General features: G+C 39.5%; 1 non-coding gene across 1 annotated transcript; it reads left to right on the top strand.

Annotated features, from left to right (window-relative positions):
* Positions 1 to 1,515: 1,515 nt before the first annotated feature.
* LOC149196012 (small nucleolar RNA SNORD36) lies at positions 1,516 to 1,590 on the top strand. The gene has a single exon (XR_016255209.1). It is a non-coding gene; the product is annotated as a small nucleolar RNA SNORD36 (small nucleolar RNA).
* Positions 1,591 to 12,461: the final 10,871 nt, after the last annotated feature.

Below are 12,461 nucleotides of genomic sequence, written 5' to 3'. Positions count from 1 at the left end.
TTTAAAAGAAAATGTGAATATAAATGACACTGTAAATTTGGAGGAAGATAAACCAGTAGTGGTTTTTGGCCCACATGTAGAGGAAGTAGACCCTTCAACACCTCCTTTTTATATTTCCTTATTGATCCATGATTTCCTCCTACATAATTGTATGTTTGATTCAGGAGCTTCACACAATTTTATGCCATTTTCAGCGATGAAGCAACTAAATCTACAAGTTACCAAACCCTATAGAGACTTGTACTCTTTTGATTCAAACAAAGTCAAGTGTCTAGGGGTCGTTAAGGATCTGGTAGTGTCAGTAGCCTAGATTCCTGCTAGAAGCTTGGTCATGGATGTAGTAGTAGCAGATATCCCTGATAGATTTGGAATGCTACTATCTAGGTCATGGGGGGCTAAATTGGGTGGTGTCCTAAAACTAGAATTTACATATGATGGTATACTAACTTTTGGTGGGGATGAGAGGAGATTGTACATAGAAAATAGGTTTGTAAAAACAATTACAAAAATGGAACAAGTAATTCACCTGTATATATCCAGGAGAAAGATGACTTTGCTTGCTTCATGCTGCATGATAATGCAAAGTTGGCTGAAGATAACCAGAGGTAGCTTACTTCAGCTTGTGTACATACAGAGCTGCAAACTGAAGGAATGTAGAAATGCTTCTTTGATGGAGCCTATTCCAAGGAAGTAACAAGTTTTGGTTTCCTTCTAATTGCACCTAGAGGTAATCTGTTCCCCTTTTCCTTTAAATTAGAGTTCGAAGCAACAAACAATGTGGTGGAATATGAGTCCTTGATTATTTATCTACAAACAGCTAAACAGATGGGAATTAAGTCAATTTCTTCTTTTGGAGATTCGGAGCTGATTATCAAACAAATAAAAAATCACTGTAAAAAAAAACACCCTAGGCTTAGGGCATACATAAATTAAGTCTGGGATTTGGTTGAGAACTTTTTTGAAGCTTTTAATATCCATTTTATTCCAAGGTATGGGAATAGATTAGAAGATTCATTGGTTGTGGCTGCTAGTACTTTCAGGCCTCCTATTAATCCAAAACTAAGGTATGAGGTACAAATGAGGCATAGACCTTCTGTTCCTGATAATGTTAAACATTGGTAAGATTTTGAAGATGATGAGCAGATTAAAGAGTTTTTTACTATGGTTGAAGAGTTTCAAGGCATAGAAATTGATCAGGATGAAGATGAAACAATAGAAGTTGCAGAAGTTAGTGGTTTAAAATATTCAATAGCTAATCAAAAAGTTTTTCAATTGAAAGATAATATTATGCCATAGGGGCTTATCCCTCTTGAAATTCTTTTTAACCCAATGATGTGGTTGTTGACTCAGGGAAAATTTCACAAGATGAACACATTCAAGATCATAATATTGGAACTCAGGAGAAACCCAGGCTAGTCAAATTATTCAGTGGAGTTTCAACTAATTATCAAGAGGGATATATTAAACTTTTCAAGGACTATGTTGATGTATTTGCATGGTCCTATGAGGATCTCAAAGCATATGATGTAAATATTATTCAGCATAAGATCCCCTTGAAGGAGGGAATTAAGCCCTTTAAACTGAAGCTTAGATAGATAAATCCTCAGCTTCTTCCATCAATTGAAAAAGAGGTAAAAAAATTGCTTGATGCCAAAATAATAGTTCCACTCAAATACTCTGATTGGGTAGCTAATTTAGTGCATGTAACAAGGGAAAATGGAGACATAAGGTTATGTGTGGACTTCATAAATCTTAACAGGGATTCCTTGAAAGACAATTATCCATTGCCTAAGATGGATCATGTGCTGCAGAAGGTAACAGGATCTTTTAGAATGTCAATGCTGGATGGATTCTCTGGGTATAACCAGGTGGTTATGGATAGAGAAGATCAGAAGAAGACAACATTCACAACTCCCTGGGGGACCTTTATGTATGCCAGAATGCCTTTTGGATTGATGAACGCAGGTGCTACATTTCAGAGGGCTATGGACATTGCTTTTGTGGGAGATAAGTTTGTAGTAATATATTTGGATGATATTACTGTTTTCTCAAAGTCTGATGAAGAACATCTGGAGCATATGAAAAAATACTTTTGAAAAATGTAGAAGATTTGGGCTTTCCTTAAATCCCAAGAAATCCATCTTTGCTCTGGAAGAGGGCAAACTATTGGGGCATATTGTTTCTAGAGATGGAGTGAAGATAGACCCAGCAAGAGTACAAGCTGTGCAAAAAATACCACTGCCAAGGAGTAAAAAGGATATTCAAAAGTTCCTGGGAAAAATAAACTTCTTAAGGAGATTTGTGTCCAATTATGCAGAAATTGTAAAAGAAATTACTAATATGCTGAAGAAGGAGAATGAAGTGCATTGGACCAGGGAAGCTAGAGAATCATTTTCTAGGATTAAAGAAGCATTGCAGGCAACTCCAGTCCTAATCAGCCCTGATTATCAAAAGCCTTTCCAAGTTTTTTCATTCACATCATCGACTTCAATAGTTGTTGTCTTACTACAGAAGAATGATGAAGAGAAGGAGCAACCTGTTGCATTCTTCAGCAAGATTCTCAGGGATGCTGAGCTAAAGTATAATATTCTTGAAAAATAGGTGTATTATTTGGTAAAAGCCCTAAAAACCTTTAGAACTTATGTGTTGCAGTCACATATCATTGCCTATGTGCCAAATGCTACAGTAAAAGATGTGCTAGTATAGGGAGATGTAGAAGGCAAAAGAGGAAAATGGATAGCCAATATCCAAGAGTATGACTTGGACACAAAACCCACAAAGTTAGTGAAAGGGCAAGGATTGGCAAAAATTATTACAAAGTTGAACTTTCAAGCATTGGGTATCAACTTGCTGACTCCTGTGGATGAAGGAACAACTGAAGAAAATGAAGAAAAGCTAGATGCAGGTATGAATAACAGGTATAAATTTTTATGTTCGGAATGGTACAAGCATATAATTCATTATTTGTGTTACCTCTCCTATCCCAAATCCTTGGATAGAACAAAGTATAGAGCATTAAATATCAAAGCACAGCTATATGTGATTGTGGAACGCAGATTATACTGGAAGGATCCTATAGGACTTTTATTGCTATGTTTAATAGAAGATGAGTTTACAGAGGTAATCAAAGATCATCATGAGGGGTTATGTGGAGGACATTACAATTGGAAAGTTACTACACATAATATCCTTCAGACAGGATTTTATTGGCCTACTTTATTTGGTGATAATTTTAAGTTTGTCAGAAGCTGTCTAAAGTGTCAGCTTTTTTCTGAGAAGAAGAGGTTAGCTCCCTTGCCTTTGATCCCAGTCTTCATAGAGGAACCATTCAGATAATGGGGATTGGACTTTGTTGGAGAGATTAACCCACCTTCAAGTGGACAACACAAGTGGGTTCTCACAACTACTGATTACTTCACCAAGTGGGTAGAAGCTATACCTACTAAGAGGGAAAATGATCAAGTGGTGATGAAGTTCTTAGAGGAGAATATTTTCAGCAGATTTGGATGCCCCATCAAAATCATAATAGATAATGCTCAAGTCTTTAATTCAAGTAAGTTTATTTCTTTTTGTCAAAAGTATAATGTCATTTTGTCTCATTCAACAACTTATCATCCATAGGGAAATGGATTAGCTGAATCCACTAACAAAACTTTGATGAAGATCCTTAAGAAAACTATTGCAGAGAACCAAAAAGACTGGGATTCTAAGTTAAAGTTTTCTCTATGGGCTGCTAGAGTGACTACAAGAAGATCTACAGGAAAATCACCTTTTGAATTAGTATATGGAACTCAGGCTCTATTTCCAAGTCAACTTGTGAAGCCTGTGATTGCAATGATTTAGGAGGCGAAAGAAGAACCAAATGCTTTGATAAGAATAATGAATAAAGTAGTGGAGATAAGTGAGAACAGGGGCAAGGTAAGAGACAACTTGATTGTGTATCAGTCAAATATGAAAAGTATTTTTGACAGAAAATCCAAGGAGATTGACTTTAAAGTTGCAGATCTAGTATTAAGATGGGATACCAGAAGAGAAGATAAAGGTAAGCATGGGAAGTTTGATCCTCTCTGGTATGGTCCTTTTAGAATTGTTGAAGTAAGGTCCAATAACACTTTCCTTCTTGAGAATCTTGACGGTGAAACTCTACAGCTGCCTATCAATGGGCAATACCTCAAGCATTACTTCCAGTTCTTAAGCATAAGCATCTTATCATTGTAGATACCAGAGTGAATTCAATGTACAAATTCCATAGAATTTGAATTGGTTGCAATATATGACTCCAAGCCTGAGGTGAAGGCACTGATCTGCAGTTCTTAGTGCTTTTGTGGCAAAAGCACTATCCCCAGGTGGAGCCAGATGTTGTAGCTTCCATTTTTATTTTTGTCTTATTTTCAGTTTTATCACAAAGCGAAATAAAAATCAAAAGAAATGAAAAATCAAACCATTGTTTAAAGGCCATGAATGTTTAAGAGGCGTGATCTGGTGATAGCTTGATGAGTATGATGAGGTGTGTTGTAGGGAAACAATAAGCACAAAGACTAATTAAGGCTCAACCCCAATAGTTGACCATGATGTGAGCATGGTTGACCACAACGTGTGGCCTAGAATTATTGCGGGGGTTCAACCTCAATGTAGTTTCCTTATATTCTTTAACCCCACAAAGTCTAAAAGAAATGAAGTATTTTGTTTGATTAACGGGGTGGATTTAAATGTAAAATTGTGAGAAAATCTAGGACATTGATCAACAAGCAACAGATCCAACGATAATCAAAAAAGTTAACTAGAATGGGTTTGTTTCGAAGATCCGATGCGATCGTGTACTTGCAAGAAGATCTGGGTTGTTTGATCAACAAGCCACAGATCTGACGGATATTGGGTTAAGAAATGATCGAGTTTTAGTGCTAAAGTCAGACCCGATAGATTATTAACTGGTGGTATATATTTCCCATCGGGTTCGTATGAGAGTCAACAGAGCATTGAAAAGGCAGACTTGATAAGGTTTATTTCAAACAGGTCTAAAGTCACATGACTTCCGAAGAATTGAACCGTTGATTGAATAAGTGATTGAACGGTTCACATATAGCTAAGGCAAACCCGACAGGTTTATGAATCAGATTGTAATCCTTTTTAGTTCCATGGTAAACTAATGTTCTGTGTAAATTAGTTGATTATGTTGTTTAAGAGAAATAATCAAAATTAGTGATAGATGACTAAAACTCCAAAGAAAGGTTATTGGTCGGGTTTTCTTGTGTTTTGGCCAATCGAAATGCGCCTAATACAAACGTAAGCCCATGTCCACACGCGGCGTTTGACTCAAATATAGTTTATTATGATTAAAAAAGTTTAATTATTATTGAAGCATCTGCAGAGAAAATCAGCAACCAAATGACAATGCTGAAAAAGCTAACACTCATCATAATTTTCTAACTTGTGTTACTTCCAGTTATTCTGTGTTCTTTAGAATGAGGTGTATTTTACCCTCTATGTAATGTTATGTAATAATTTTTACTCTAGACAGTTAGGAAACTAGTTAAGCAGTTTGACAGTTTTGGTGATCGCCAACTGTCTTATAATGTATAAAAAGAGGGAAATTTACAGAGAAACGGTTCGAATTTTAGAGAACCTGGAGACTAAGCTACTGAATTCCTGATACAATTGTTGATTAATGAAGAATCATAAGTTTTTCATACGTTGTTGGGTATGATTTTTGTCTTCTATATTATGTATCATCTTATGTTTTCTTCCTTTAAGTATAGTAATTGAAGTTGCAGGTTTTATTTGCTTGTGTAAATAAAGTTAAAATCCCTTAAAAGAGCGCTCCTATACTTGAAGTTCCCATCTCTGCAATTATTCTAAGTTACAAATAATAGTTTTTGTGTAAAACAACATATTATCTATAACTTCTCCCAATGTCACAGATAGTAGATCCTATGTAAAACAACATATTGTCTGTGACTTATTCAATCCTTCTTCATTCATCATTTGTATTCAACAAGTAAATGGCATTCTGATGTTTTCTTGTCAGCTAAGTATTAAGGGTCAAGAACCAGATTTCCTAGGTCCTTCATTTGAGAAAACAATATATAATTAAGTGATAAACAAGTGACAATCATTATAATCATTAATTTCTTAAGCACAATTTCTATACAGCCAGGAAATTGGTTTCTTAAGGTACAACAGGTCAGATGTGAATGTTTTACCGAAACAAACACGGGAGAGAATGGGGAGACCTGCACTGCAGTGGTCTCCTATTCAATTGAGGATGGACAATCAACAAAAGATCATCCCCATGGGAAGATTGCAAGGAGTAACAGTCGATATTGAAGGCGTGAGCACATTTGCGGATTTCAAAGTAATAGAGATTGTCAATGACAGCAATCCGTACCCCACACTCCTAGGGATCACTTGGGCTATCGACATGAATGGGGTACTCAATTTGAAGAAGTGGACGATGTCATTTGAAATAAAATCGCTCTATGTTGTAGTACCATTGGAACCTACATAAGTACCGTGCTATATTGAACCGGTCTGCGATTATGAAAGTGACGATGATTTCGACCAAATTTATAACATAATGACACGAGATCGATATTGGGTGAATCCAATAGCAAATGGACATATTTCATGGGACCAAAAAAGCTCTTGCACATCAGATTCAGATGAGGAATTGGAACACTGGTAGAATAGATTGCATGAAGTGTCTACGCTACGATGTAACATGATGACCAAATCGTTGCAATGCATATCGTCGGAGGTAAGAAGTCTACCTTATTATGATGGTTTAACTGATTTTGATAAATTTATGGATGCATTTGAAAAGGAAGTGTCAGAGACGCATCACTTCCAAGCCTTGGACTTGGTGTTGCGCACTACACTTGCCAGATGGTGGGGTATGCATAAAGGCAATTTCGATGGATGGCGCAAATCCAGAACACTAATGAGGGTGTGTTTTGGTCGCCCAAAGGTGCGAGTGATAGATAAATATGATGGGAGGAGTGATCCACGCAATCAGTTAGCCAAATGGACCAATACTTATGGAGGATAACTACAACCGAAGTGGGTGCATCTGGTCTATCACACCTTGGATGTAATACCTATGAATTGGTACTTAGTGACAGAGCTCTGCCATGGCACACATGAATGTGATATTTTGAGTTAGGGATTCCTGATGACATTTAGCTTTGAAGACAGCTTCGAGTGCATTGATGAAGCACTATAGGAGGTCAAAGCATTGATCTTTAGAATCCCATAGGATCCCTTAGACTTGATTCAACCAAATTGGACCACCCAACTACGTCATGCGTTGGAGTGCCACCATGTGACTACTGAAGAAGAAGAGGAGGATCTAAGGAACATTAATATCCCAGGAATAGAAGGTCACTATGAAGTGGAGGGGCCATAGTTAGAGAATCCTGACATCACTGCGCTGCTGAAAATAAGACAAGTAAACATTGGGACAGAGACGGAGCCAAAGTTTTCGAAGATAGGGGACTACTGGGAGGATGCTACAGCGGATAAGGTCGTGGAATTGCTCCGCAAGTACCAATATTTGTTCCCTAAAAAGTTTTCAGACTTGAAAGGGATAATAGGCGATTTAGGAGTAATGAGGATAACATTGAAACCAGGTGTGAAGCCTGTGAAGCAAAGGCCATATCACCTTAATCCTAAATATAAAGAAAGGGTCTGTTTGGAGTTGGATAAAATGTTAGCGGCAGAAATCATTGAACCAGTGGAGGAGTCCAACTAAGTAAGTCCTATGGTAGTTTAGGGAAGGAAGCAGAAGGATGAAATAAGGACATGCATAGATCTCAGGAAGTTTAATGACGCTTGCATGCATGATCCTTTTCCGACTTCGTTCACCAATGAAGTATTGGATAATGTAGGAGGACAAGAAGCATATTCATTCATTGATGGGTTCTAGAGGTACCATGAGATCAATATTACGCCGAAAGATAGGAGTAAGATGATCTTCATGACTGAATGGGGATGCTTTCAATGTACTATAATGCCTTTTGGACTGAAGAATGCGCCGACGATCTTTTCACGCGTAGTCATCGCAGTGTTCAAGGACTTCATTCACAAGTTCTTTGAGGTATACTTTGACTATTGGAAGTTGTTTGGGCTGGAGAAACGCCATGTAGCTAGTTTATGCTTGATGTTGGATACATGCCAGAGGTATCAGATCATGTTAAATTTGAAGAAATGTTTGTTTTGTGTTCCCTTGGAAATCTTGCTAGGTCATGTATTATGAAGACAAGGTTTAATGGTCGATACAGCTAAGATCATGGTTATAATCAATTTGGAGACACTAAGAAGTGTCAAACAGCTACGCGCAACGCTGGGGCATACTGTTTATTACCGAAATTTCATCAAGAGTTATGCCCAGATTACCGCGCCAATGGAAAAACTGTTGAAGAAGGATGATACATTCAGTTGGAATGAAGAATGTTAGGAGAGCTTGGATGTGTTAAAAGAGAAGATGGTCACCGCACCGATCCTCGTCTTCCTAGATTGGAAGAAGGACTTTCATGTGCATGTGGATGCCTCTTGTATTACGTTGGGAGCAGTACTGACAAAGGCCGGTGAGCGAGAGTTGGATCACATATCGCATTCGCAACGAGGAAGTTATCTAAGGCTAAGAAGAAGTATTCGATGACAGAGCACAAAGGTTTGGCTATGGTGTACATGCTCCAGAAGTTCAGACACTACTTTCTAGGTGGACACTTTAAGATGTATACATACCATTATGCATTAAAGTACCTGGTCAACAAGCCTGTGTTGGTGGGGAAAATATGCAGATGGCTATTATTGTTTCAAGAATATTATTTCGAAGTCATTGTGAAGCCAGGGCAATTGAATGCAGGACCAGATCATCTATCATGCATTGAAATAGGTGAGGAGCCCACTTATCTGGAGGAAGGACTACTTGATGCACAACTCTTTGCGGTGCACGTAATAGATAATCATTTTGCAGACATCATACACTTTCCAACTACAGGAACGGCTCTAGAAGGGTACACCAGCCAACAAAAGATGGAATTGGTGGTGCGCACAAGAGATTTTTCTATTATTGTAGGTCACTTGTATAATATGGTAGCGGATGAGATATTGCAACGTTATGTTCCTAAGTATGAATGAAGTAGCATCCTAACTTAAGCTCATGGAGGGGTTACGAGAGGCCATTATGTAGGAAAAGCAACAACGCATAATATTTTACGCAGTGGGTTGTGGTGGCCCAAAGTGCATAAGGATTCCAAATCTTATTGTAAGGCATGCGATGCATGTCAAAGGACAGGCAAGCCATCACGGAGGGATGAGCTACCTCTGAATTTGCAAGTGTCATTGCAGCCATTTGAAAAGTGGGAAATTGAATTTGCAGGACCGATTCAGCCTCCAAGAAAGAAGACGGGTGCATGGTATATCATCATCGTGATCGAGTATTTAACCAAATGGGTGGAGGTGCAGCCTATAAAGGATTGTATGGGGGAGACATCAGCAAAGTTCCTATTTGAATATGTGCTGACTAGGTTTGGTTGCCCAAATATTTTGATGAGCGATTACAGTACACATTTCCTTAATGAAACGATCACCTCGTTGACGAAGGAATCCAAGTTTATCATCAAAAGAGCATGCCATATCACCCTCAAGCTAATTGGACAGTGGAAGCGTTTAATAAGATATTGGAGAAGGTATTGACAAAGGTTTGCAATATGCAGAGGAATGATTGGGACGTGCGTGTACCAGCGATGTTATGGACTTATAGAACTACTTGTAAGAAGCTGACTGGACAGACACCTTTGTGATTGTTCTATGGCATAGAAGTTGTGATGCTGATGGAGTACATTGTGCCTAGTCTACGGATAGTGGTGTTCACAGGAATGGTGGACCACAGAGATTTAGAAGAAAGGCTTGCGCAGCTGACAGAGCTGGAGGAAGACATATTTTTGGTTGGATTCCATCAACAAGTTTAGAAGGCACACGAAAAGGCATGGCATGATTGGCACATAAAATTGTGCACCTTCAAGGTAAATGATTTAGTTTTATTATATTTTAGCAAGTTTGACAAATTTCCAAGAAAATTTTAGATGCATTGGCTGGGGCCATATGTGATCAAGGAGATTATCGATGGTGGAGCAGTTCAGCTGGTGAAATTGAAGGGAGATCCATCTCCGAGAAAGGTAAATGGCAGTCGATTGAATCCATACACTGGGGATCCAGCTAGATGACTATATGACAAGAGCACAGTCTTAGCGCTCCAACAAGCTGAAAGGAGGCAGGGGACTATAAACTACACTGCTTGGGTTGTAGAGCTGTGTGAATGGGGGACTATACGGAATGGAAGAATCTCACAGCATTAGAAGAAGCACGAAGGGAGTTGCGCTATAGGAGGAGAGACCGTGCAGGGCAGCCAGAAAGTGACCGTTACTATCATTGTTCATGAGTTGACAGTGAGAAAATGGTTAAGAGGAGTGGGGGGCGGCATTTAAGGCTGAATTTAAGAGAGAGATCTTTGAAAATCTACTGTCAATCTATCATTTATGAGCAGATTTTGGGGGGAATGGTCGGATTGAATTTAAAATTTCCTATAAATTACATATGGTCACCCAATGAGAGACACTTTCCATCCTAAGAGCTTATGTGCCATGCTATCAGTTTCACACAAACCCTCCATTTTTTGAGGATTTGGTGGCCAATTCATTGTTTGACAGGTTACTTAAGGAAACCCAAGAGCTCCTTAATAGCCTCATGTATGCACCCGTAGAAACCGCAAGCGCGAAAGGCACTATGGCCTCTTAAGGGAGTGCCCTTGAATTTTTGGCTATGGAGGTGCCCGCAACAGTGCCAAAATCACCTAGGCCGAATCCTATGCGGCCAAGACAGGTTCCCAAGAAAAATAAAGATAAACAGAAGAAGACACTGCAGGTGCATGAGTTTCCAAGGAAGCATCAAAGGAAAGAAAAGCCAACCGCGCAGGAAAAGGGAAAAATGGTTGATCTAGAGGTCAACGAGGGTGCAGAGGACATTGATATTGAGGGGTAGACCCTATCTCGAAGCTTCCATAATACATCCCTCTGCGCCAGGGAAAGGTGAAGGTCCTAAAGAACCCAGATGAGGGTAAGTTTCTCCTTCATACACCCCTTCTGCCAGAGAATATCACATTTGAAGGAGCGCACTTAGCGTGCATCCCACATCTGAAGCTTGAATATTGGCACTTAGAGGACACTGAGTGGTTCCCCCACCTAGCTACTGATAATTTCATGTAGCGAGTGTTCTAAAAGGATTCAAGCATCACTGCACTGGAGCTTGTGAAGTGGATTCATGGGGTGGAAAAGGCAGGATTGTTGAATCTTCTATGGGTGCCGCATTATCACTGCACACCCATAAATTTGATTGTTATCAAATAGTTGTTGTGCCTGGTGCACAACGGGTGCCTGTGGTTGGAGGAGCCGATCCCTATAACCGACATGATCATCCATAGGATCACCTTAATACGACATTCAAGACTAAATCCAGCCAAGGAATTTGGCAGAAAGACAGGCGAGCATGACCTCATCAAGCGAATGAAGGACAAGTTTAAGCTTGTCAAAAAGGTGTGCAAGTATTCAATTTCAAGCATAACCGACCCTGCAATTAAGGTGGCTACCCAAATTTTGGCTGGAAAGACAATGAGGAAGTGTCGCACAGACGAGGTGCTGGCACTAGTTGTTTCAATAGCGGCCCAGTGCCCAGAGGGCGTACAATTCAACTAGGCATGCTACTTGTGTAGCGAGTTCCTCGTGAACTACAAGGAAGCATAGGGCTAGAGCAAGACATTTCATTACTCATGGAATTCACTTTCTATTGTGTTGGTCGCATGGCAGTTGCCAAAGGATAGCCAATTTCCTTTGATCTTGCCAAATTTTCTAGAAGTAGCGAAGTTTACTTCGTATGGGCCACAAAGGATGTTGAGCGGATCCGCGAAAGAAAGATGTTCTAGGTATTGATGGAGATGAGCATTGATATGGCCATCAACCGAAAGCCACGGTTTTCACCAACCATCTTTGAGCAGTTGTCTAGGTACGTGGAGCTCAAAGCGGACTTCCACTATATCTCCATCCGAGCATGAAAGGACCCAGAAAAAAAAGTGGTATGATTTACCGTACCTCGCGATGGATGATGCCATTGCAGTAGTCCTTGATCGTTTGCTAGCAGATTGGCGCACATCATCAGATTTTTCCACAAGGTCTAGTAAGTCCGCGGGAAAGCAGAAGAAGGAAGAGGCCCAGTCGAGGATTCAATAGTTGGGTGAAAAGAGAAAGAAGGAGACTTAGGAGAAGGCACACACAAAAGCAGAGCACACTGCCAAGGAACGGGAGGAAGAGCACGACTTTGAAAGAAGTCAAAAATCTTCTTCACCACAGATAGAGGAAGAGGAGGAATCAAGACAGGGCGGTGGAGATATAGAAAGCACTCCCTTCTGG

Source organism: Pinus tabuliformis, chromosome 2_2, assembly GCF_031772625.1.
Source record: "Pinus tabuliformis cultivar Carrire ecotype Pingquan chromosome 2_2, CPIR1, whole genome shotgun sequence".
Taxonomy (NCBI): domain Eukaryota; kingdom Viridiplantae; phylum Streptophyta; class Pinopsida; order Pinales; family Pinaceae; genus Pinus; species Pinus tabuliformis.
The sequence above is the reverse complement of the archived record's forward strand: the minus strand, read 5'-3'. Positions and strand labels throughout refer to the sequence as shown.